The sequence below is a fragment of the Pseudophryne corroboree genome, chromosome 5 (genome assembly GCF_028390025.1).
Source record: "Pseudophryne corroboree isolate aPseCor3 chromosome 5, aPseCor3.hap2, whole genome shotgun sequence".
NCBI classification, from domain to species: Eukaryota; Metazoa; Chordata; class Amphibia; order Anura; family Myobatrachidae; genus Pseudophryne; species Pseudophryne corroboree.
In genome coordinates, this window is record NC_086448.1 from 392698274 (window position 1) to 392720121 (window position 21848).

The window sequence follows — 21848 nt, forward strand, 5'->3', positions numbered from 1 at the left end:
TTCCGAGAACACATCTGAAAACTCCCGATAGGCCTCCGGAATAATCCCTTCATCCGACTGGGAAGATACACGGAGCGGGTAGACAGGAGTGAGACAATTTGAATGACAAAATGGACTCCCAAGAAATTATCTGTGTCGACCTCCAGTCGACGTGAGGGTTGTGAAGCTTGAGCCAAGGAAGACCAAGAACGAGATCGTGAGGCATCTTCCGAATCACTGGGAACTCCAGATGTTCTTGATGCAAAGCTCCCACTTGCAGCTTGATTGGCACGGTACAACTTGAAATCAGACCATTAGTAATTTGGGTACCATTGATAGCAGTCAACGTAATAGGTCGTTCGACCGACCGTAACTGTAAACCTAGATTCTGGGCACAGGAAAGGGAAATAAAATTCCCCGCAGCCCCTGAGTCCAACAGTGCCTTAACGGTTTTGACTACTGACTCAGAAAACAGAGACACGGAGAGTAAACAGTCCACTGCCGGAGAAGATTTAGAAGAAACCCCTAGCTCGACTTCTCCAGAACAAGCTAGGACTGCCCGTTTCCCGGGCGAGACTTGCAATACTTGAGAAAATGATCCGCAGTTCCACAGTAGAGGCAGAGTCTACCCTCACGACGACGCTGATGTTCTTCTGGGGACAGCCGAGACCGATTAATCTGCATGGGTTCGTCTGGACTCGGAATAACTGTTTGCTTAGACGGAAGAGATCGGAATCTTGACCGATTACGTTCACCTCCTCGTTCCTGCATGCGAAGATCCACCTTTACAGAGTGAGATCAACTGTTCCAAGGAATCTGGCAGATCTCTAGTGATCAACTCATCCTTTAAACGATCAGAGAGCCCATTCCATAAAGCAGCCCAAAGGGCATCATTATTCCAGCACAGTTCTGAAGCTATGGTTTGAAAAGGAATCACATACTGTCCCACTGAACGAGAGCCTTGTCGGACACGGAGCAAGTCATCAGAGGCAGCGGTCATCCTGCCGGGCTCATCAAAGATCCTTCGGAATGACGAGATGAAGTTGGTATAACTAGAAACCAACGGATCCAATCGCTCCAATAACGGTGACACCCACTCCAACGCTGAACCCTCAAGCAGAGAGATAATGTATGCCACTTTAGAGCGATCAGTAGGAAAGTTATGTAAAAGGAGTTCGAAATGTACCTCACACTGATTGAGGAAACCACGGCAATTCTTTGGATTCCCGTTATAACAAGAAGGAGTAGGAAGCTGAAGGCGTGACCTGGTTCCAGAAAAGGATGGAACATTGCTAGAGACAACCACTGGAGCGGATACTGGAACTGGAGCTGGAACCACTGAAGCCAGAGAAGTCTGGATTTGATCCAGCCGCCCTGATAATTCCTGAAGATAATGCATCACCTGATTCTGTGCTGCTTCCTGACTCTGTACTCGGGAAACCAGGTCCTGCATGGTGCTTGCCTCTGGGTTCCGATTCCCCGGATCCATGGGGCCTGAGTATACGGTCACTGACCTAGATTGTGGGTGTTGTGAACTTGGGGATTCTTCTGATGGTTGGGAAGAGGAACCACAACTGGGTCGGAACAGGGGTGACCTGATATAGGATTTCCTCATACAGGACTCTGACAGTAAGGCTTGGTGAAATATTGAAGAGCTTTATTGCAGGAATAGAGTAACTCAATGTCATATAGCAGAAAGGGAACTTATGAGGGAATGTCCAGGCCTATTAAAGAGTTTGTGAGCAATGCTAAGATACTGGTGACTGAAGAAGTTGTGAGCGATGTTTTAAAGACACTGATGATTTGAGGAACTTGTAAACGGTGGTTAACGACACAGATGATTTAAAGAACTGGTGAGTGGTGATTAAAATACTGATGATTTGAAGAACTTGAGAGTAGTAGTATAAGACGCTAGTGATTTGAAGAACTTGAGTGCAGTGGCTTAAGACGCTGATGATTTGTAGAACTTGAGAGCGGTGAATGAGACGCTGATGATTTGAAGAACTTGAGTGCAGTGGTTTAAGACGCTGATGATTTGTAGAACTTGAGAACGGTGATTGAGACGCTGATGATTTGAAGAACTTGAGTGCAGAGGTTTAAGACGCTCATGATTTGCAGAACTTGAGAACGGTGATTGAGACGCTGATGATTTGCAGAACTTGAGTGCGGTGGATTTAGACACTGATAGTTTGTAGAACTTGAGAACGGTGATTAGGGCCCGCAGCCCATGCTGACTCCAAGGAGCACTGGTGACTGGACCGCAGAGAGACACACCATCCACTTGGAACGCTGGAAACTATGCTGCGAACTGGCACCTGGAAATGCCGGAGACACTGGAGTACAACTTCAGAGATTCTCGCCGGGAACAAGAGCGCTGGCATCCACTTCAGGGGAAAAGACGATACTCAGGCGCCGAGGCTCTGTCCGGCGTCTGACTTTGAATCTCCCGCTACCACTGGATTGGCGGAACAGTCTGATGATGTCACCTGCTCCCCGCCCACGTGATGCTGGGCTTCATGGCGGCGACCCTGCCCCGGAGAACCGACGGGAGCCGCGCCAGCCAGACGCCGGAGCCCGTGGCCCACCGAAGGCGGAGGCCGCAACACAGACCAGCAGGGGTAAGCGCGGCGAACGCCGCCTCTGGCGTGTGACACATAAACACTCACTTCCTCAGGTATTCCAGTCTGATTCTGACTCTGATCAGCTTGATATGGATGAGGACAGCTCTCTGTCCCCTGGAGTGGGGGCTCTCATCTTTGCTATTAGGGTGGTCCTCCACATACCAGATCAGGAGGCGGAACTAGATGAGGAATTATATTTTAATGTTAGACCAAAGATCTTAGCAGCCTTCCCTGTGTCTAAGGAATTAAACTCCCTGTCCAGGTAGGCTTGGTTAAACCCTGATAAAAAAATGTAAAGTCCCTCAGAGGTTTTTAACTACGTACCACCTCCCTGCTGAGGACAGGAAACTATGGGAAACCCCAGCCTCCCTGTCAGTCGATACATCTGTATCAACACATCAAATTAGTACTAGCGGTACCAGGGGCTGTATCCCTCAAGGAGCCGGCTGACCGTAAGGTTGAGACCACGCTCAAGGCAATTTACATGGCAGTGGGCACGGCACAGCGCCCCACAATAGTTTGTGGGTGATTTTCTTGGGCGGCAGTCAGGTGGTCTGAAACTGTTATTGAAGGTTTAGACTCTCTACCTCGGGATGAGGTCATTACTCTGCTTCAACATATACAGGATGCTGTAAACTTTATGAGCGAAGCTATTAAGGAGTTGTGTAAGAGAAATGGCCGCACTAATGCTATGGCTGTTTCGGCGCGCATGGCTCTGTGGTTTCGTCAGTGGTAAGCAGACGCTGACTTCAAAAAGGGTGTAGAAAATCTTCCCTTTTACAGGTGATGCCTTGTTTGGAGATTAATTAAATAAGTGGATCTCCCAGGCTACGGCGGGTAAGTCTACCTATCTGCCGTCGGCTGCACATCCTGCTAGATATTCTTACACCGGACCCTCCTTGCAGTCCTTTCGTGTGGCAAGGTTCAGAGGCAGGGGCCGAGGGGCCTCCACCACCTCCAGAGGATCTTGTGGTAAATCTGTAAACCTGCACCTGCCGTCTCCCTTGACCAGACAACCAGATACCCTGCCGCTAAACCTTCCGCGTGACGGTTGGCCCCAGCGGAGAGGTGCCTTTCATGTAGCTTCTCGCCTTCAACACTTCGCCCACGTATGGACTGAGTCCTGCCGGGAACCTTGGGTGAGGGACCTCATTTCCCAAGGATACCGGCTGGAATTCCAGGCACTCCCTCCTCACAGGTTTTTCAAGTTGGGCTTACCAGGTTTACCCACACCAAGAGTTAACTTGCAAGAGGCTATTCAAAAGCTTTTGCAGACAGGGGTGGTGGTTCCTGTACCTCCTCAGTTATGCAACCAGGGTTTTTACTCCAGTCTTTTTGTCGTACCCAAACCAGACGGTTCGGTGCACCCATCTTGAACTTGAAGTCTCTAAACCCGTATCTGTGGATATTCATATTCAAGAGTTCATGGTATCTCTGGATGTCAAGGATGTTTACTTACACATTCCCATGTGGCCCCCTCGTCAGGCTTACCTCAGGTTCGCAATATTGAATGACCATTTCTAGTTTCAGGCCTTACCCTTTATATTATCCACAGCTGCGAGGGTTTTCACCAAGGTCATGGTGGAGATGATGCTGCAGCTGCACATGAAGGGAGTGAATATAGTCCCCTACTTGGATGATCTTCTAATATATTATGTGTCCAGGGAGCGTCTGCTGGGCAGCATCGACCTGACTACTGACAGATCATGGTTGGATCCTAAATTTTCAAAAGTCTCACCTGGAACCAACCCAATGTCTTCAGTTCCTGGGAATGATACTAGATACTGTGTCTGAAAAGATGTTTCTCCCAAGGGACAAAGCCTTGACTATCCAGGCTATGGTTCGCTCGGTCCTTGCAAGGTATCCATACATCTTTGCATCCTATTACTGGGCAAGATGGTGGCTGCTTACGATGCAATCCAATATGGCAGATTTCATGCCTGACCATTTCAGCTGGATCTGCTGGACAAATGGTCAGGGTCTCACCTTCACATGCATCAGGAAGTGATATTGTCCCTGCAAGCCCGGATTTCTCTTTCATGGTGGATACAGGTTCCTCACCTGGTGGAGGGCAGGAGTTTCAATATCCACCCATGAATTTTACTGACAACGGATGCCAGCCTCCGGGGTAGTGGGGCTGGCATTTCCAGGGGATTTGGTCACGACAGGAATCTGCCCTACCAATAAACATCCTGAAACTCAGGGCAGTTTACTATGCTCATCTGCAGGCTTCTCATCTACTGAACGATCAGGCAATCCAGGTTCAGTCGGACAATGCCACGGCAGTGGCCTACAGCAACCAACAAGGGGGAACAAGAAGTAGAGCGGAGATGCGAGATGTGTTGAGGATTCTCCTCTGGGCGTAGGTGAACGCAAGGGCCATCTCCGCCATATTCATTCCGGGAGTGGACTACTGGAAACCGGACTTCCTCCGCAGGCACGACCTCCATCCAGTGGAATGGGGCCTACATACCAAGGTGTTTCAACAGTTAGTTCACCGGTGGGGCTGTCCACTGATAGAACAAACAGAAAAAAGAAGACTGCGCTAAATAGTAAATTTGTATAGTACAATATGAGAGAGCAAATAAATATCTCTAATAAAACAATTTATTACACAATTAATAACACTTTGTAAAAAATATTCATGTCACATTAAATTAAAAATTGCAAATTCATGCAGTGAATTGATAAATTGTTACCATCCATGTGCGTCTGCGGCAAAGGATTTACGCTGGAATAGTCCTTTCCTATTAGCACCCCTGTAGCAAATGATGATGATGAAGTCCAATGCAATAGTTACCCAGCTTGGGTGGGAGTCTAGTGGAGGAGTACTGTGATTTTGACCGTTAGAGGTTGATTTGCTTCAAATGTCCCTTAATGTTGGGCTCCTCATGCAGTACGGTCTGAAGTCTCCTAATCCAAACTGTTACTGGGCTCCTCTTAAGATGTGATGGATAGTGATGTCCAGGGGTTGGTTCGGGTCCTTTCTCCAGCGTACTTGTGGCTTGGTAACACAGGCACTGTCCACAGATAGATCTGATGGCTTCTCGACTCAACAAGAAGCTATGCCGTTACTGTTCCAGAACAAGGAATCCGCAGGCTGTAGCAGTGGACGCGCTGACGACACCGTGAATGTTCCAGTTTATGTACCTGTTCCCTCCGCTACCGCTAATCCCAAGGATTCTCAAAAGACTAAGAAGGGAAAGCATTCAGGCAGTTCTAATTTTCCCCAGTTGGCCTCGACGGGCGTGGTACTCCAAGAAGATCTACTTCAGCAAGGTCCGTTTGTCTATCCAGACTTACAGTGGGTACGTTTGACAGCTTGGAAGTTGCGAGGTAGATGCTAGTAAAGAAAGGTCTTCCCTCTCAGGACATTTCCATCATGGTCCAGGCCAGGAATATGGTTACGTCAAAACACTATCATCGTATCTGGAAAAAGTATGTTTCCTGGTGTGAAAGTAGAAAGATTTCTCCTGTGGAATTTAAAATTGGTAATTTTCTGGTTTTCCTACAGGCAGGAATGGATATGGGCCTAAGTCTAGGCTCCATTAAAGTCCAGATTTCGGCGCTCTCCATTTTCTTCCAGAAACAGCTTGCCCTGTTACCAGAAACACAAACTTTCCTGAAGGGAGTTCTTCATATGCAAACCACCCTTTGTTCCTTCCACGGTTCCGTGGGATCTCAATGTGGTTCTGTCCTTTCTCCAATCGGATTGGTTTGAACCCTTACATAGGGTGGAGTTGAAATTTCTCACCTGGAAGACACTGATGTTATTGGCATTGACATCTGCCAGACGTGTCTCTGAATTATGGGCCTTATCCTGTAAAAGTCCTTTCTTGATTCTCCGTGACGACAGAGCAGAACTTTGGACCCGTCCTCGGTTTTTGCCTAAAGTGGTGTCTGCCTTTCATGTGAACCAGCCTATTGTGGTTCCAGTGTTGTCTGACGCGTCTGTGGGCCCTGAGTCCTTGGATGTGGTCAGAGCTCTGAAGATTTATGTCAAAAGGACGACACATCATCGGAAATCTGACTTGCTATTTGTCCTTTATGAAGCCTCCAAGAATTGGTCAGCCAGCTTCTAAGCAATCTATTGCTAGTTGGCTCAGGTTGACCATTCCACAGGCCTTTACTTTGGCGGCTCTGCCTTTGCCGATGTCTATTCAGGCCCTCTCGATGAGGTCAGTGGGGTCTTCCTGGGCGGCTGCCCGGGGTGTCTCGACCCTACAATTGTGCCGAGCTGCAACTTGTTCTGATTAGAACAGGTTTGTTAAATTCTATAGGTTCGATACCTTGTCCAAGGATGACCTTCAGTTTGGTCAGGCAGTTTTGCAGGGGTCTCGGCACTCTCCCACCCTTTGGGAGCTTTGGGACTTCCCCATGGTACCAAAGTACAAGACCCCAGTTTCCACTAGGATTTTAATACCTACCGGTAATTTCTTTTCCCCTAGTCCGTAGTGGATACTAGGCGCCCGCCTCAGTGCTTCATTCCTGCTTACCTGTGTAAGTATTTGGTTGGACCGATGTTGCAGTCCTCTTCTGTTGTTGGGATAGCTGTGCTATCCTGTTTAGGTTGGTGTTGCTATCCTCTGTTCTGGTTAGCGCCCTCCTTTCGTTTATGGTTGTGTGTTGGCTTATTGCCTCACCACTGTTGTTTTCGTTCTTCTCTCGTGTTATGTCCATCTCCTCGGGCACAGTTTCCTAGACTGAGTCTGATCGGAGGGGTATAGAGGGGAGGAGCCAGCACACACATGCACACACTAAAAGTTTTTAAAGTGCCAGGCTCCAGTGGACCCGCTCTATACCCCATGGTACTAAAGTACAAGACCCCATGATCCACTACAGACTAGGAGAAAAGGAATTACCGGTAGGTATTAAATTCCTATTTTGTGTTGGGGAGCCAGTTAGCCTACCAGTATCTTTTTGAATTGTGGGAGGAAACTGAAGTACCCAGAGGAAACAAACGCAAGCAGGGGGAGAATATGCAAACTCCACACAGCTAGGGCTGTGGTCTGAATCAAACCCATAACCTTACTGCTGTGCAGCAGTAATGCTAACCATTACACCATCCTTAATGCCCATAAATAATAATAATAATGCTTTTAAGGTTTAAGCTTATTTGTATTATAGTGGGCTTCCCCACACATGTTCAGCTTCTAGGCAATAGAAAAGCAATGCAGGCAACTACAAGCAAACAGTAGCACTTCCTATGCACTCTTCCCCATGGTGCTGTCACAGGATTTATTCATCTGTATGTAATTTATTTATTTTAATGTACAGCTTATAGGTGCTATAAAGCCAGGTAATTAAACAGTATGGTATTTATCCCATCCTATAGGCTTTCATTGACTCCAGTTGCAGCTTCTCTTCTATATCACAGATATGAGCTGTTTACAGATCTTGAATAACAATTTAACTACAGTATATATATATATATATATTATAGTGAATTTATCAAGCTTGTTTTCTGGTGATAACAAATTGTACCCCTTTCACACAGAGCAGAGAACCTTGGTTATTGCTTGGGCGAACCAGTGCAACCCAGGTCCCAGCTGTGTGAAAGGGTTGACCCCGGTCTTGTTTCCTGGTCCCCGACCAGGGTTATTCTCGGGTCAGCTGCAGTGTGAAATAGGGTTTGCCACTGATGATTTCAAACCATCGATGTGTTAAAGTTAGTATTAGATAGTTTTGCCATTGATGGTAGAGAACCAATGGAGAAAGAGCAGCAATGACCATTGGTTGGTTAAACCATTGATGGTCCTCCATTGCAAAGTTTTGCAAACATCGATGGTCATTCACCATATATCACCGTTGATGTAAAACAAACTGATGGCCATCCCTAGTGTGACAGGCAGAACCAGGTCATTGATGACCCGGGTCATGCCTAAAAGGCTGCAGATTGGCCGGCACAGGTGCACTTGGAGATGATAACATCTCCTCGGGTCCTGTGTGAGCGCGATGACCCAGGTCCCAGCAGCAGTGTGAAAGGGATAAGTATAACTAAAGCCCCATCTCCAAGCCGTGTTCAGTATCCCGGGTTGGAGTCGGGACTTCAACGTAAAAAAGATTAGTATCTCTTACCAATGAATAATAATCCTTACCATTGCCTATCTTCTCTGACAGTGAACATTTTACAGTTAGACTTGTTACAAAGGTTTATGTACCTCAGCACTTTCGGAGTACACTTGGCCATTAACTGGTTTAATTTGCAAACTTTGAATCCAGTTTATACATGATACACTTATCTGTGACTGATAATTTTAACACAAAATCATATTAAGAGTTCAAGATTTAAAATAAAAAAGGGTATACTAATAAATATATATTACTGTATATTTCTTTAACGTCCTAGTGGATGCTGGGGACTCCGTAAGGACCATGGGGAATAGACGGGCTCCGCAGGAGACTGGGCACTCTATAAGAAAGATTTGGTACTATCTGGTGTGCACTGGCTCCTCCCTCTATGCCCCTCCTCCAGACCTCAGTTAGATTTCTGTGCCCGGCCCGAGCTGGTTGCACACTAGGAGCTCTCCTGAGCTGCTAGAAAGAAAGTTTAAATTAGGTTTTTTATTTTACAGTGAGACCTGCTGGCAACAGGCTCACTGCATCGAGGGACTAAGGGGAGAAGAAGCGAACCTACCTGCTTGCAGCTAGCTTGAGCTTCTTAGGCTACTGGACACCATTAGCTCCAGAGGGATCGACCGCAGGACTCGTCCTTGGTGTTCGTTCCCGGAGCCGCGCCGCCGTCCCCCTTACAGAGCCAGAAGCATGAAGATGGTCCGGAAAATCGGCGGCAGAAGACTTCAGTCTTCACCAAGGTAGCGCACAGCACTGCAGCTGTGCGCCATTTCTCCTCATACACACTTCACACTCCGGTCACTGAGGGTGCAGGGCGCTGGGGGGGGGGGCGCCCTGAGCAGCAATAATATCACCTTGGCTGGCAAAATAACCACAATATATAGTCCCAGAGGCTATATATGTGGTAATTACCCCTGCCAGAATTACAGAAAAAAGCGGGAGAAAGGCCGCCGAAAAAAGGGGCGGAGCCTTCTCCCTCAGCACACTGGCGCCATTATTCCCTCACAGTTCCGCTGGAAGGAAGCTCCCTGACTCTCCCCTGCAGTCTACACTACGGAAAGGGTAAAAAAGAGAGGGGGGCACTAAATTTGGGCGCAGTTTAATATAATAAGCAGCTATAAAGGGTCATAATTCAGTTAGTCCCTGTATTATTATAGCGCTCTGGTGTGTGCTGGCATACTTTCTCTCTGTCTCCCCAAAGGGCTTTTGTGGGTCCTGTCTCCTTGTAAGAGCATTCCCTGTGTGTGTGCGGTGTGTCGGTACGGCTGTGTCGACATGTTTGATGAGGAGACTTATGTGGAGGCGGAGCAGATGCCTATTAATGTGATGTCACCCCCTGCGGGGCAGACACCTGAGTGGATGGATTTATGGAAGGAATTACGTGCAAGTGTCGACTCCTTACATAAAAAATTTGACGACATGCCAAATGTGGGACAGCCGGCCTCTCAGCTCGTGCCTGCCCAGACGATTCAAAGGCCGTCAGGGGCCCTGAAACGACCACTACCTCAGATGGCAGACACAGATGTCGACACGGATACTGATGCAAGTGTCGACGACGATGAGTCAAATTTAATGTCCACTAAGGCCATTTGTGGCATGATTGAGGCAATGAAAGAGGTATTACACCTTACTGATATAAACCCGGGTACCTCAAAGAAGGGTATTATGTTTGGGGAGAAAAAACTACCTATAGTTTTTCCCCCATCTGAGGAATTGAATGAGGTGTGTGAAGAAGCGTGGGCTTTCCCCGATAAAAAATTGGTGATTTCAAAAAAATTACTAATGGCGTTCCCTTTCTCGTCAGAGGATAGGTCACGTTGGGAAACTCCCCCTAGGGTGGATAAAGCGCTCACACGTTTGTCTAAAAAGGTGGCACTACCGTCTCCGGATACGGCCGCCCTAAAGGAACCTGCTGATAGAAAGCAGGAGGCTATCCTAAAATCTATTTACACACACACTGGTGTTATACTGAGACCAGCTATTGCCTCAGCCTGGATGTGCAGTGCTGCTGCTGCTTGGTCAGATTCCCTGTCGGAAAATATTGACTCCCTAGACAGAGACACTATATTGCTAACCATAGAGCATATAAAAGACTCGGTCTTATACATGAGAGATGCACAGAGGGAGATCTGCCGGCTGGCATCTAGAATAAGTGCTTTGTCCATTTCTGCTAGGAGAGGCTTATGGACTCGGCAGTGGACAGGAGATGCAGATTCTAAAAGGCACATGGAAGTTTTGCCTTATAAGGGTGAGGAGTTATTCGGGGACGGTCTCTCAGACCTTGTTTCCACAGCAACGGCTGGGAAGTCTGCATTTTTGCCCCATGTCCCCTCACAGCCAAAGAAAGCACCGTATTACCAAGTACAGTCCTTTCGACCCCAAAAAAACAGGCGGGGAAAAGGCGGGTCCTTTCTGTCTAGAGGCAGAGGAAGGGGGAAAAAGCTGCAACACACAGCTGGTTCCCAGGACCAAAAGTCCTCCCCCGCTTCTTCCAAATCAGCCGCATGACGGTGGGGCTCCACAGGCGGAGCCAGGTACGGTGGGGGGCCGCCTCAAGAATTTCAGCGATCAGTGGGCTCGCTCACGGGTAGATCCCTGGATCCTTCAAGTAGTATCTCAGGGGTACAAGCTGGAATTTGAGGCGCCGCCCCCCCCCGCCGTTTCCTCAAATCAGCCTTACCGACGACTCCATCGGGCAGGGAGGCTGTGCTAGAGGCCATTCACAAGCTGTATTCCCAGCAGGTGATAGTCAAGGTACCCCTACTTCAACAAGGCCGGGGCTACTATTCCACACTGTTTGTGGTACCGAAACCAGACGGTATGGTGAGACCCATTTTAAATTTGAAATCCTTGAACACTTACATAACAAAATTCAAGTTCAAGATGGAATCGCTCAGGGCGGTTATTGCAAGCCTGGACGAGGGGGATTACATGGTATCCCTGGACATCAAGGATGCTTACCTGCATGTCCCTATTTACCTTCCTCACCAGGAGTACCTCAGATTTGTGGTACAGGATTGCCATTACCAATTCCAGACACTACCGTTTGGACTGTCCACGGCACCGAGGGTGTTTACCAAGGTAATGGCAGAAATGATGATACTCCTTCGAAAAAAGGGAGTTTTAATTATCCCATACTTGGACGATCTCCTTATAAAGGCGAGGTCCAGGGAGCAGTTACTGGTCGGAGTAGCACTATCTCAGGAAGTGCTACAACAGCATGGCTGGATTCTGAACATTCCAAAGTCACAGCTGGTTCCTTCCACTCGCTTACTGTTCCTGGGGATGATTTTGGACACAGAACTGAAAAAAGTGTTTCTCCCGCAGGAGAAAGCCAAGGAGCTGTCATCTCTAGTCAGAGACCTCCTAAAACCAAAACGGGTATCGGTGCATCGCTGCACACGAGTCCTGGGAAAAATGGTGGCTTCATACGAAGCAATTCCATTCGTCAGGTTCCATGCGAGGACCTTCCAGTGGGACCTCTTGGACAAGTGGTCGGGATCGCATCTTCAGATGCATCAAATGATAACCCTGTCTCCAAGGACCAGGGTGTCTCTACTGTGGTGGCTGCAGAGTGCTCATCTTCTAGAGGGCCGCAGATTCGGCATACAGGACTGGGTCCTGGTGACCACGGATGCCAGCCTTCGAGGCTGGGGAGAAGTCACACAGGGAAGAAACTTCCAAAGACTATGGTCAAGTCAGGAGACTTCCCTACACATAAATATTCTGGAACTAAGGGCCATCTACAATGCCCTAAGTCAGGCAAGACCCCTGCTTCAAAACCAGCCGGTTCTGATCCAGTCATACAACATCACGGCAGTCGCCCATGTGAACCGACAGGGCTGCACAAGAAGCAGGATGGCAATGGCAGAAGCCACAAGGATTATCCGATGGGCGGAAAATCACGTACTAGCACTGTCAGCAGTGTTCATTCCGGGAGTGGACAACTGGGAAGCAGACTTCCTCAGCAGACACGACCTACACCCGGGAGAGTGGGGACTTCATCCAGAAGTCTTCCTACTGTTGGTAAACCGTTGGGAAAGGCCACAGGTGGACATGATGGCGTCCCGCCTCAACAAAAAGCTAAAGAGATATTGCGCCAGGTCAAGGGACCCTCAGGCGATAGCTGTGGACGCTCTAGTGACACCGTGGGTGTACCAGTCGGTTTATGTGTTCCCTCCTCTGCCTCTCATACCAAAGGTATTGAGAATAATAAGAAGGCGAGGAGTAAGAACGATACTCGTGGTTCCGGATTGGCCAAGAAGGGCTTGGTACCCGGAACTTCAGGAAATGATATCAGAGGACCCATGGCCTCTACCGCTCAGACAGGATCTGCTGCAGCAGGGGCCCTGTCTGTGCCAAGACTTACCGCGGCTGCGTTTGACGGCATGGCGGTTGAATTCTGGATCCTAAAGGAAAAGGGCATTCCGGAGGAAGTCATTCCTACGCTAATAAAAGCCAGGAAAGAAGTAACCGCGAACCATTATCACCGTATTTGGCGAAGATATGTTGCGTGGTGTGAGGCTCAGAAGGCCCCAACAGAGGAATTTCAGCTGGGTCGCTTTCTACACTTCCTACAGTTGGGAGTGACTATGGGCCTAAAATTGGGTTCCATTAAAGTCCAGATTTCGGCCCTGTCGATTTTCTTCCAGAAAGAACTGGCTTCACTGCCTGAAGTTCAGACTTTTGTAAAGGGAGTGCTTCATATTCAGCCCCCTTTTGTGCCTCCCGTGGCACCTTGGGATCTCAATGTGGTGTTGAATTTCCTAAAATCACATTGGTTTGAACCACTTAAAACTGTGGATCTGAAATATCTCACGTGGAAAGTGGTCATGTTATTGGCCTTGGCTTCGGCCAGGCGTGTGTCAGAATTGGCGGCTTTGTCTGGTAAAAACCCTTATCTGATTTTTCATATGGATAGGGCAGAATTGAGGACTCGTCCCCAGTTTCTCCCTAAGGTGGTATCTGCTTTTCACTTGAACCAACCTATTGTGGTGCCTGCGGCTACTGGGGACTTGGAGGATTCCAAGTTACTGGATGTAGTCAGGGCCCTGAAACTTTATGTTTCCAGGACGGCTGGAGTCAGAAAGACTGACTCGCTTTTTGTCTTGTACGCACCCAACAAGATAGGTGCTCCTGCTTCTAAACAGTCTATTGCGCGCTGGATTTGTAGCACTATTCAGCTGGCGCATTCTGCGGTAGGCTTACCGCAGCCTAAATCTGTAAAAGCCCATTCCACACGGAAGGTGGGCTCATCTTGGGCGGCTGCCCGAGGGGTCTCGGCTTTACAACTTTGCCGAGCTGCTACTTGGTCAGGGGCAAACACGTTTGCAAAATTCTACAAATTTGATACCCTGGCTGAGGAGGACCTTGAGTTCTCTCATTCTGTGCTGCACAGTCATCCGCACTCTCCCGCCCGTTTGGGAGCTTTGGTATAATCCCCATGGTCCTTACGGAGTCCCCAGCATCCACTAGGACGTTAGAGAAAATAAGATTTTACTCACCGGTAAATCTATTTCTCGTAGTCCGTAGTGGATGCTGGGCGCCCATCCCAAGTGCGGAGTGTCTGCAATACTTGTATATAGTTATTGCCTAACTAAAGGGTTATTGTTGAGCCATCTGTTGAGAGGCTCAGTTATATTTCATACTGTTAACTGGGTATAGTATCACGAGTTATACGGTGTGATTGGTGTGGCTGGTATGAGTCTTACCCGGAATTCAAAAATCCTTCCTTATTGTGTCAGCTCTTCCGGGCACAGTATCCTAACTGAGGTCTGGAGGAGGGGCATAGAGGGAGGAGCCAGTGCACACCAGATAGTACCAAATCTTTCTTATAGAGTGCCCAGTCTCCTGCGGAGCCCGTCTATTCCCCATGGTCCTTACTGAGTCCCCAGCATCCACTACGGACTACGAGAAATAGATTTACCGGTGAGTAAAATCTTATTTACTGTATTACAAATTTGTATTTTGAAAACATAATTTATGATTGGCTTCTCCTGTCTTGAACTAGTTATTTGATAAAGTTGTTTCACCATAGGTGATGGCAATATGAAAGGTGGTTCAGCACAGGTGATGATACTAAATTAAGTCGAAAGTCCAGGAACAGAGCATTTTGTCTCTTCTGGAATGTGTCATGTTGGGAGGTATAGGCAAATAGGTTCCATCACCTCATAATGCCCATGCCTGTAAGCAAAGAACTTATTTTCTTGAGTACTGTATAAACCAGCACCGGTGACGTGTGATGATGTGAGGCAGAGCCTTTTCAGTCATACTAATGTATAAGCAAGAGTTTTGATTATATGAAATATGAGAAATACAAAGAATATATTATAAATATTATCTTTGTATTATTCCAATCATTTTTGTAGTCATAACTCTGGAGTTAAGACTATGGCAGGTGAGGCACTGCCTATCTTTTCCGCACATCTCTGATCAAAACACACCAGGGGGTAAATTTACTAAGGTGGGAGATTTTTAGAACTGGTGATGTTGCCCATGGCAACCAATCAGATTCTACTTACCATTTATCTAGCTGCTTCTAGCAGATAATAGATCTAATCTGATTGGTTGCTATGGGCAACATCACCAGTTCTAAAAATATCCCACCTTAGTAAATTTACCCCCAAATGTCCAACAGTGTATACTGCTGTACCTGTGTATAATGCTAGCCAGTGCCTCCTGAGTCAGTTACCTCACTGCACTTTCCTGATTAGCACAACACTTGCCATCTCATGTACTGCATCTGCTGATTGGGTTAGTACCTCTCTTGTGTAGTTACTTACACGAACGGTCACCCTTAAGTTGCTGCTCATGATATTTTTTTCCATATTTAAGCCAGTACATCTCCCAGCTTAGTTTACCAATAGATATTAAAATATGGCAAAAAGGGGCAGACTAGATGGGCCAAGTGGTTCTTAACTGCTTTGAAATTCTATGTTTCAAATTCTAAAAGCCAAGTCTATTAAACCTAAATTTCCTGCCCAGCTCTATCTTATTAGATACGGTAGATGATACAACCATGTCATTCCTCAGTGAGGACACCACGCACCTCTCCTAGATAAATATGATAACATGCGCACCTTTTTCTGTCTGGAAGGTTTCATGGTAAATGTATACACCTTTTTTATTTCTACATAGTTTTTGTTTTTCAGTAAGACTTTTCTCCTTCATCCACTAGGGGCCACTGGAGCGTAGTTACAATGGGGAATAGTAGGCAGTAATTGGGAGCTGGCACTTTAAAAAAAATTCTAACCCTGTGGCTAGCTCCTCCCCTACTATCTCCCCTCCAAGCCAGTCTTAGTTTAGTGCCCAAGGGAGCTGGTTCACTTGGGTTTAGCTGAAGAAATTTTTTCTTTTTTCTTTATTATTTTATTTTTCTTCACACACACGCACAGACTGGCAGCTCTGCCACTGCCAGTCTGCACCGTGGGAGCTGCCGGCGGGGTCCCATCGCAGCTGCGTGCGGCTCGGGATGGGCCCCGGCTGAGGGAGACACTGAGCTCTCCTGAGTTGGCGGACACCGCTGCGTGCGGCGCGTGTCGGGACCACTCCATCCAGCAGAAGATTCCGGCAGCACGGCAGCGGTGAGTATCTGACGGCCGGACACCGCTGCGTGCGGCGTGTGTCGGGGCCACCCTCCACCACTGAAAGGTGTGTATATCCCCCCCACCCAGACTGTTGGGATGAAGGGGTGACAGGGGGGTTTCTGAAGAATTGATTTTATTATTGGTGACTACAACAGTGACTGAGCTCCCTTACAGCACCCTAACAACACCCCCAATCCCCCCCCCCCCCCCCGGATTATTATTATTCATTTTTTATTTATTTAAAAAAAAAAAAAAAGTAACAGCGCTGTGCCGCGCTCCCGCTCGCCCGCCCGCCAGCCGCCCGCTCTCCTCACTGCTCGGATCCCCGCCAGCGCGGCTCACAGAGCCGCTACAGGGATCCGACATAAGCATTGCAGTTTTAAATTTGGCGCCGTCAAGGAGGGGGGCGGGGCTTAATCCCGCTCTGCGCGCCCGGAAGTACAGCGCGCCGGGGAACCGTTCTTTTCCTGTCAGCAGCGCGGGACGGAGGCCACGCGACCACAGCAAAAGTAGTTACAGTGGGGAAGGGGGGCACTACAGGTACAATATTTGTTTATTGCAGCCTGTCACTGCACACAGTATCGTGCAGGACAGATCGGCTGCTGTGGCTGAATTCTTTTCCCTGCTTCCCTCCCCTCCCTCCCATTCTGCCTATTGCTGTCTTCCTGTGGGGGAAGGGTATCAAGTTTAGGTGCTGCCATGGCCACTAAAGGCTCCAAGGCAGCTCAAAAGCAGGGTCAGGTTTTAGGTGAGGAGTCACAGCCATCAGCTCAGCCCTCCTCAGAACCCCAGAGCGCCCCGACATGGACGACACAACTCACAGAGGTGATGTCCCTGCTGACTGGGGAACTTAAAGCCTCTCGGAAAGATAGAGAGGCGGCCCAGTTCCGACAGCTTGTCCCGGTACCGGCGCCAGAACCTGCATGGGCAGTCTCATTGGCAAAGTCAGTGGAAGGGCTTTCCAGGGCTGTAATACCTTCCCAAGCCCCGTCCTTTAGTCCCCCCCAACAGGCTGCAAAAAAGAGATTGCTAGCCTCGGTGTTACAGGACTTTGACGATGATATGCCTCAATTAGATGAGGCGGGGCTAGATGTACAGGATGTGGATATCCAGGATACTGACGATCAGGTATATGGGGACTCTGAACCAGTAGCTCAGGGTATAGAGGCTCTTATTACTGCTATTCGCTCAGTGTTACAGGTGGAGGAGACGGAAGACATCTTACGCCCTTCAAGGTTTGGCACCGACCAATACCTGCCGGTGACTTTTCCAGTTTCGGAGGAGCTGGATGCTCTTATAACAACAGCCTGGAAGCATCCAGACGCGAAATTTCAGGTATCAAGAAAAATGTTGTCTTCCTATCCTTTTCCCGCAGATAGCAGAACGCGCTATGAGAACTCTCCGATCGTGGATCCTACGGTGTCTCATCTGTCCAAAAAGACGGTCCTGCCTGTTCCGGGGGCAACTTCTATTAAGGAGGCGTCAGATAGGAAGTTGGAGTCTACCTTAAAGAATATTTACTCTGCGGCAGGGGTTTTGCAGCGCCCGGCGCAGGTAGGTTGTTGGGTCAACAAGGCAATCGAAGCTTGGGCGGAACAATTGTCCTCTGGAATTCGTGACGAATTACCGGCGGATCAATTGATAGACTTGGCAGAACACATCCGTGAATCAGCCCTTTATCTTTGCGAAGCGTCCAAGGACATAGGTGTTCTTGGAGCTAGAATTTCCGCTTTAACAATTGCGGCCCGCAGAGCGCTATGGCTCCGGCATTGGCATGCGGATACGGAATCCAAAAGGGCGGCAGAGGCGTTACCCTTTACGGGTGAGGTTCTGTTTGGTAAGGATCTGGATGCCTGGATCTCTACGGCCACGGGGGGTAGGTCGGCTTATCTTCCTTCTGCTGCTCCAGCCGCTCGCAGACCATATAGGGGTCCCTCTTTTCGATCCTTTCGTGCCCCTTCCAGGTTTCGAGGACAGGCCAGGGGTGGAGCTTCTACCTTCCGTGGCCATAGAGGTAGAGGCGGCGGCAGGGGTAGAGGTTCCGCAGCCTCAGCCCAGTCAGACGTTAAGTCTTCTGGCACTGCCACCGCATGACGGGCCTTCCTCCCACCTGGGAGATCACAGGGTGGGAGCTCGTTTGTGGGATTTCAAGGAGGTCTGGATACAGTCCTGCCCAGATGCTTGGGTCCGGGATCTCATCACTTGCGGTTACAAGCTCGTATTTCAGGAACAACCACCCCAGCAGTTCTTTACCACGGGTTTGCCAGTTTCCGACAACCGGGGAGTTGCCTTACAAACCGCGGTCCAGAAGCTTCTGTCTGCAAGGGTTGTGATCCCTGTTCCCTCGCATCATCGAAAACAGGGCTATTACTCAAGCCTGTTTCTAGTACCAAAGCCGGACGGCTCAGTCAGACCAATCCTGAACTTGAAAGATCTCAATCCGTATTTGAAGGTGTTCAAGTTCAAGATGGAGTCCCTCCAGTCTGTTATTGCGGGGTTGGAAAAAGACGAGTTTCTGGCATCCTTAGACATCAAGGACGCATACTTACATGTTCCCATTTGGCCTCCTCACCAGGCCTTTCTCCGGTTCGCAATACAGGACGCTCATTTACAGTTCCAGGCCCTTCCTTTCGGTCTCTCTTCTGCCCCCAGAGTGTTCACAAAGATCATGGCGGTCATGATGGCCCTGCTTCGGAAGCAGGGTGTGACAATTGTTCCCTATCTGGACGATCTGCTAATAAAAGCAAGCTCAGCAGAACGGTTACTTCAGAATATCCGGATGACACAGGACCTTCTGATCCGACACGGGTGGGTCCTGAATTTTCCGAAGTCTCACTTATGCCCCACACAACGGCTGTTGTTTCTGGGAATGATTCTCGACACAGTCCATCAGAGGGTTTTCCTTCCGCGGGACAAGATACTTTCTCTGCAGACACTGGTAAGACTGGTCCTTCAACACCGTCGGGTGTCAGTATATCTGTGCATTCGCCTGCTGGGAAAGATGGTAGCAGCGTTCGAGGCTCTTCCGTACGGTCGCTTCCACTCTCGACCGTTTCAGCTATGTCTTCTAAATCAATGGTCAGGATCTCATCTGTTCCTTCATCAGCGGGTGACGCTATCTCCAAAGGCACGGTCATCACTGCTCTGGTGGCTCCAGTCGACCCATCTGTTTGAAGGAAGACGGTTCGGCATATGGGATTGAACTCTCCTCACCACGGACGCCAGTCTGCGAGGCTGGGGAGCAGTGACCCTGGGACATCAGTTTCAGGGGCGCTGGTCAATCCACGAATCCGCTCTCCACATAAACATCCTCGAACTAAGGGCGGTGTACAACGCCCTGCTGCAGGCACATCACCTCCTGCGAGGTCGAGCGGTCAGAGTTCAGTCCGACAACGCCACGACGGTAGCATACATCAACCGTCAGGGCGGCACTCGCAGCCGCGCAGCGATGAGGGAAGTCACCAACATCCTTCTCTGGGCGGAGAAGTATGCCCTGTCCTTCTCGGCAATATTCATTCCGGGAGTGGACAATTGGGAAGCCGACTGTCTAAGCCGGCAGGACATGCACCCGGGAGAATGGTCACTACATCCCCAGGTGTTTTGGCAACTGGTCCGCCGGTGGGGAAAACCACAGATCGATCTCATGGCGTCCCGCCTGAACCATCAGTTGCCTCTTTACTACTCTCGGACGAGGGACCCGGCGGCGGTGGGCGTGGATGCTCTCACGGCTCCTTGGAATTTCCAGTTTGTTTACCTCTTTCCTCCGTTCCCGCTGTTGCCGAAGGTTCTGCAACGCATCAAGAGAGAAGACGCTCTGGTTCTCCTAGTGGCTCCAGATTGGCCACGCAGGGTTTGGTACTCCGCTCTACATCTGTTGTCGGTGGTCGAGCCTTGGACCCTACCACTACGAGACGACCTTCTACAACAGGGTCCTTTTTGTTATCCAGACTTACGCAGGCTACGTTTGACGGCGTGGCTGTTGAGAAAGCCATCTTGACAAGGAAGGGGATTCCTCGTACAGTTATACCTACTATGTTTCGGGCTAGAAAGTCGGTTACATCTTCTCACTACTACCGCATTTGGAAGGCTTATGTAGCATGGTGTGAACGTCGAGAATATTCTCCTTCCATGTATAGCTTAGCCCGTCTTCTCCGTTTTTTGCAGGCGGGTTTTTCAGCAGGCCTAAGACTGGGCTCACTAAAAGTGCAGGTCTCTGCTCTTTCGGTTTACTTCCAGAAACGGTTAGCCTTGCTGCCTGAGGTTCAGACCTTCTTTCAAGGGGTTCTTCGAATACAGCCTCCCTTCCGTCCTCCGACAGCGCCATGGGACCTCAGTCTGGTCCTGTCCTTTCTGCAGTCTTCATTGTTTGAGCCCCTGGAATCAGTAGAGATAAAATATCTCACCTGGAAGGTGGTTCTGCTCCTAGCGCTGGCTTCAGCTAGACGAGTGTCAGAACTAGGGGCTCTCTCTTGCAGGTCTCCTTACCTGGTGTTTCATGCGGATAGGGCCGAGCTTCGTACTCGTATGTCCTTTCTACCAAAAGTGGTGTCTGATTTTCACATCAATCAGCCGCTTGTAGTACCGGCCCTCTCAGGGGACTCTCCGGATGTGAGATCATTGGACGTTGTAAGAGCGCTCAAGATCTATGTGGATAGGACTTCGGCTATTCGGAAGTCTGATTCCTTATTTGTGCTGTACGACGCTGCCCGCTGTGGTTGGCCGGCCTCTAAGCAGACCTTGTCTCGATGGATTCGACTGACCATCAGACAAGCTTATTTGGCGGCTTCTCGGGAACCTCCATCTTCCATTTCAGCACACTCCACACGCTCTGTGGGACCTTCTTGGGCGGCTGCCCGGGGGGTCTCTATGACTACTTTATGTCGGGCGGCTACTTGGTCCGGCCGTCATACGTTTGTCAAATTCTACAAGTTTGACACTTTTGCGGCCTCTGCATCTCACTTTGGCCGAGCGGTTTTACAGGACTCTCAGCGCTCTCCCACCCGTTCTGGGAGCTCTGGGACGTCCCCATTGTAACTACGCTCCAGTGGCCCCTAGTGGATGAAGGAGAAATCAGGATTTTGGTACTTACCGATAAATCCCTTTCTCCGATTCCACAGGGGCCACTGGACGCCCGCCCAGCGCTGTTCCTCCTTGTTGTTTTTTGCTTAACGGTTTGCGGTTCAATTAATGACCGCTTGTTGAGTTCAGGTTATCCTGTTTATTATTAGGTTCGATTCCAGGGTTAGTTTGGGTTATCCTGGTTGAGTAGACGTCAATAACCTCCTCTACCTTATGGTTTTCTCTATTACAGCTCTCCTTGGGCACAGTTTTACGTAGACTGGCTTGGAGGGGAGATAGTAGGGGAGGAGCTAGCCACAGGGTTAGAATTTTTTTTAAAGTGCCAGCTCCCAATTACTGCCTACTATTCCCCATTGTAACTACGCTCCAGTGGCCCCTGTGGAATCGGAGAAAGGGATTTATCGGTAAGTACCAAAATCCTGATTGTTCAGAGCTTAAAATGGCATTTCATTCTTCTAAAATGGGCAAAATTGCTGTAAGCAACTCCAGTAAAAAATGAATCACTGGG

General features: G+C 49.0%; 1 protein-coding gene across 3 annotated transcripts in view; it reads left to right on the top strand.

Moving 5' to 3' along the window:
- GALNT1 (polypeptide N-acetylgalactosaminyltransferase 1) overlaps window positions 1-21848 on the top strand; it is a 673496-nt gene that overhangs the window by 594579 nt on the left and 57069 nt on the right. The gene's annotated exons all lie outside the window — the stretch shown is intronic.